Genomic DNA, 6,000 nt, shown 5'->3' on the forward strand with positions numbered 1-6,000 from the left:
ACCCTGCTTTGGATGAGGGTATTTGAATGAAGGAAAATAACTATAGAAAATATTTAGGGAAAATTACTTTCCCTTGTTTGGGAAAAGAGGAAACCAGTGAAGTAATATTTTACTTATTTTTCATCTGGGTTCACATAAATTTATTTTCTTCCTTTCATTGTATCCAAACACAAGAGTGGAAAATAACTATATAAAGAAAATTAACAAATTTTCGATATTTCCCTTCTTCTCCTTTCCAAATAAAGGGTAAATGGCGTAGCAGAATGCAGGGCTTGGACATATAATGCTCCATCATTAGCTAGAAAGTTCAAAGTTCTATCAATCGGGTCAAAGAATGTTGACTACATTACTTGATAAATTTTACATGCAAAATCAGGAATACAGATTCTACAGAAGTGCAAAAGGAGAAAAGATTTGAACTTCCGGCTCTAAAAGTGGTAAATCTGACATGAATGGAGTTGAGCTTAACCTAAATTTGGAAAATATTAAATTTTATAATTTCACAAATTAGCACATTTTACTATACTAATAAAGTTTAAACTATACTAAATTTTTTTTATTCAAAAAAAAATCCATATTAGCAAATTTCAGTTTAAAAAATAGCAAAATTTAGTCCTATGTAAAATACTGAAATTGATTTATTATCTACATAGCGGATATTAAAATATTCTAGTATCCATAACTGTGTGATGTAAAAATTTGAAATTAAAATTAATATTTTTAATATTTTTGTTCAGCGATGACCTATTTTAGAATGAAAACTTAATTAATTTGATTATTCATGTGATAGTTGCTTGTTTTATATATGAAATTAAACAAATTAAAATGTAATTAATCTTCCTAATTGCAGAAAGAAAGTTTGGTCCCCGAACAGAACAAGTTGCTTCTGCGACATCATTATCAAAATCTTACAAATATTCTTTTCCATTTTTAACAATTAAATAAATAAAAAAATTTGAAAGGCAAAGGAGAGGACAGGACTGTACAAAGGGAATAGGGACAAAATTGTCCTACTCGAAAAGTACGAATCTGTACTGGGTCGTGCTTGTCATTCTCCACATAATAAATATTGTTTTTGTAAGGTTTATGATAAAGTCACCTGCTACCACCTATTTTCATAGAACAGTAGCTAATGCGAAAGTGACAGCACAGAATTGTGTTCTAAAATAGTAAAGGGTCAGATGTCACTCCTATGGGTGCTATTGCTGGGGATCAGTAGCACGTGATTACTGCCCCACTAATGGACTAATGGTCCAGGAACCATCAGAATTAGTGGAACATATGATGTGTGACCACATGTCATTTGGCAGGCCCAAGTATCACATGGACATTGTCATGGTTTTGTTCAGGTACATTCATTCATAAAGTTAATTTGTGGGATCTTTTTCAATAATAAAAATGTATTTGATTAGATTATTTTATTAAAAAAATTAAAATACTCCACTTTACTCAATAATTAAACATAAACATCCATTCAATTTATCTATCTTTTTTTATTTTTTTAAATCTTATTATCTTATTTATTTTCAAAAATAAATCTTAAAATTTTTTTTCTTTTTTTTTTCAATTATGAATTAAAAATTAAAGAAAAAAGAAGAAAAGATGATATTAATTTATAAAAATAAATAAAATAAAGCAATAGAGTAAAATAGTTTATTTTAATTTTTGGATGAGAAATTCCAGTTGAATATAATAATTTATGTAAAAATTATAGTTGAAAAACTTAATTGCAAATCTTTTTGGTTTAAATACCAAAATAGAAAAAAATTCAAAAACTACAAATATAATTAACACTAGTAAAAAAAAATAACTAAGAGTGTTGCTCATTGTAACCACAGGATAGATTGTTATCCTATGAACCATCAGTAACATCTTGTCATCCTACACACCATCAAATGTTATTCGGAAAGTAAATTGTGAATAGGTGCTCTTTTTTACACTGAGACAATCGAAAAAATATTTTTTAAAGAAAATATTACCGTTTTATTTTTATTTTTTTTCTAATATATATAATAAGAAATTTGAACCAAAACTAAGTTTGATGCATAGGTGAGCCGAGTGCAAGTAAGTCTTTCTTATTAGAAGACACGAGTTTCTTCTTACAAAATCACGGCAATTAACCGACACTTAAATTTAGTATACATAATTTAATCTAAGTAATATGGTTAATATTTAGATATCACATATAATAAAATGCAAATACAAGCAAATCTATCATCAAGAAGAGGAACTGACATCCTTCTCAGGAAAAAAAGAAAGAGGAATTGACATATACATCCTAGGTTTTACTCATCAATTCATAAACATTAGGTTTTACTCATCAATCATATCCTAAACTTTCTGTACCAATTTCATGACATATTTAATTTTTTATTCAAATTTATAACATCTATAGATAACAGAAGGAAAGAACAAGAGAAGTTTAAAAAAAAAAGCAAAAGAGTAGATGAAAACTGGGGAATTTTAATTGCAGAAACATGAAAATAAGTTCATCATATATTCAATTTATAATAGAAATAAATTGAAATAATAGAAATAAAGATCACACATGTAAGATGCATTAATTTGCAACACTCCCCTCAATTCATAATTATGGTCAATAATTCCAAGAGCATCTAAAAAACTCTCAAACTTAGCCTTTGCTAAGGCCTTGATTAGGAATAGAAGCCGCGCAATTGTCAGGTAAATTTTAAGCTGTTGATGTCGATATCCATCTAAAATTTTATTATCTGTGTCCACTCAAAATGCGTTTAATAAATATTAATTTATATTCGAACCGTTTAAATTTTTACTTTCCATACTCGTTCAAAATTCATTTAAATTATCTCTTAAATGGATAAAATATCCATAAATTTTAATCTATTTAAATTCACTATCAAACTGTTTAATAAAATGGGATAGTAGATATCCAAAAACTTATGTCTGTAACTTACCCATATCCACTATGATAATAATTTCATTATACGTGTCCGTCCCAAACCAATTTATAACTATATATATCTTTTTTATATAAATTGGAGCGGAACAGGTATTCTAAAATAACCACGTGACTTCTATCCTTATACGCGATAAATATATCTATACAGCACATTTAGTTAGAACAACAATCATTCGCATCACAAGCCCAATCTACATCAACAGATCCACTTAACTATCAATCTTTTATTGATCTTATACATAAGACCATGATGAAGAGATCCCTTTACGTGTCGTAGAAACCTTTTATGAGCATTAAATGAGGAGTCGTTGGTCTTTGCATGAACTAAGAAATAACACAACAGAGTAAGAGAACTTTTATCTTATAATAGTTAAAATACATCAATCTACCAAAAAGTTGTTAAACTTTCCTGGCATCCTTCAAAGGCTTTCCTTCATTTTTCTTTGGTTTTAGACAAATCTTCGTAGGTGTGGCTATTTCTTTTGACTCTGCCATTCCAAAATGCTCCATGAAGCCTTTTGCATAACCTTTTTAAGCTACAAAATATCATTGATCTTATTTCTCCACTTTTAAACCAAGAAAACATCCAACCTCACCTCAACTCTTTATCTCAAATTAACAAACAAATCATTTGTTAGGTGAAGAAATTTCAACTTCATTATCTTATGTAATCTGATAATCATCCACGTGCAATAAAACAAGCTCATCAATATTTAGATCTAGCTTTTACCAACAAGCTAGAATCTAAACCTGAAAATTTTCAATCAGCAAACATAGAGAGGAAATTGCTTGGAGATGAACCCTTGTGGATGCTCCGTGAATGTCTCATGATCTAGCTCCCTGCAAAGAAATTCATTCTTCACATCAAATTGCCATAACTTCTACCATTTAGAAGTAGCCAGAGAAATTATGGATCTTACTGTCACTGTTCTTACAAATGGGCTAAATATCTCCTCATAATCCAACTTGCAGCTTTGAGAAAATTTGTGTGCAATAAGTAGATTTTGAATTTATCAACTATCCAATTTAATTTTTTATCTAAACATTAAACACATTTATAACTAACTAGTTTTGTTTTTTTTGACGTGATTTGCATGTTGATTGTACTCGTTATATACTTGTCCGCTGTACTTGTTTAATTTTTTATTTATATAATACTAAAACATAAGTTCTTATTTAGAATAAAATAAATACAATGATTAATTTATATTACACTTTATCCTAAAAACGACTTATAAATGATTAATTTATAAATATGGATTCTTGAAATCCTTTTAGGTACCTAAAAAGAAAATCAAGTCATCACTTAATTTTCGAGCCCCTGTCTCCAACCCCAAATCAATATCTATATATAACTATAATGGAAAACAAAAAAATAAAAAAAAAATTACTGCAAGGTAAAAGAAAAAAAATGAAAAAATTATCTGAATTGTTTAAAAATAACACGACCAAAAATGATAATGGTAATCAAGGCTATAATAGCAGTATTATTGTAGTTTTTAGTTTTTCCTAATTTTCTAAACACTATTTTTCCTTCAAGTCAAATAGATTTAGGATATCAGAGAAAAAAATGTCAAAAAAAATTAAAAATATTTAATCATCAAAAAGTAATTTATTTATTGCAAGAAAGAAATAAATCTCTTACTAAATCAAAATAATAATAGCTACAAATTTATTTAGTAACAAAAAAAGAAAAATTATTATTAAAATTTTACGGAAATCAACATATACCAAGAAACAAATTATATTAAAAAATTTTACCAATTTGAAATTCAAAAATCAGCCCCTTCTGGAACTAAAAACGTATGATATGATGTATGAAATTTGATATTGATGAACAAAAAAAAAACTACTAAACTTAAGTCAATAAATAGAAATTACAAAGCAAATCATGCAAGGATCTAATATCGGTCGCTTAATGTTATTCTAGTCTATTCTTTCCCTACTGTTCATGGTTGCAAATTTAAATAAATGAATAAGTTAATTAATTAATAAAAAATATATTATATAAAAGAAACATTTTATCCTCGTCAAATTATCCCTACACCATACCCAAAAAAAAGGTACTACAATCCTAAAGTAAATATATTGCAGCACACCAAAAATACTTTTCTACAATGCTTCCCAAAAAAATACTTTTCTAATCTTAATAATAAAATGAAAAAAGAAAAAAAAAAATAGCTTACTTGGTGGTCTCCCGTAAGTTAGTGACTGAAAAACATTTCCTGATTTCTACCCTTATCCTCCACTTAGCTCAATGCGTAAATTAAAAATTTTCATTTTCATTAATTATAAATAACAAGAACTCTATTAGTATTTTATATACGGTTTAATGATAAATTTAAATATTTATTTAAATTTAATATATAATATCTACTATTTTTGCTTATACAGTTGGAGTTAAATCAAATACTTAAATATAAATTCGTTGCCTTTTTCTTTTATCTCTGTAAGTATTATTTTTTTCTCAAAAAATTACGGTTGCCTTACAAACGGTTATGATATTACTTGCTTGATTTTTTTATAATTAATAAATGATTATATAATAATACTATTAATTAATTTATAACGCGATAATCTTTACAAATTAATACATAAGCATATAATTAGAAAATTTCTAATTTCTGTTATCTTTGTATAACACAATTTGTTATTCTAATAATCATTAATATAAACATTAAACATAAGAGTTAAAGTAATGGTGGTAACAACTTTGAATTAAGTTAATTTTATTAATATAAATATAAAATTTTAACATAATAATACCTTAGAACACATAATACAATATTGAAACTTTCAATCATATTATTTGTTAATTATATAACTTTACTTAAAATGGGTTTGATGATAAATTTAAATACTTATTTTAAATATAATATAATTTTTTATCAGCAAATAAATTTATTTTAATAACTTATTGACGTCCATGAAAAAATTATTTCATCAAAGTACTATCCCGAGCCAATAGGCTTTCCATATATACCCAACCTAACTTGGTATAATATAATATTTACTCTTTTTTTCTTATAGTTGAATTTATATCAAATATTTAAAAACATACG

Source organism: Jatropha curcas, chromosome 1 (assembly GCF_041381405.1).
Source record: "Jatropha curcas cultivar XTBG-Jc1 chromosome 1, XTBG_Jcur_1.0, whole genome shotgun sequence".
Taxonomy (NCBI): domain Eukaryota; kingdom Viridiplantae; phylum Streptophyta; class Magnoliopsida; order Malpighiales; family Euphorbiaceae; genus Jatropha; species Jatropha curcas.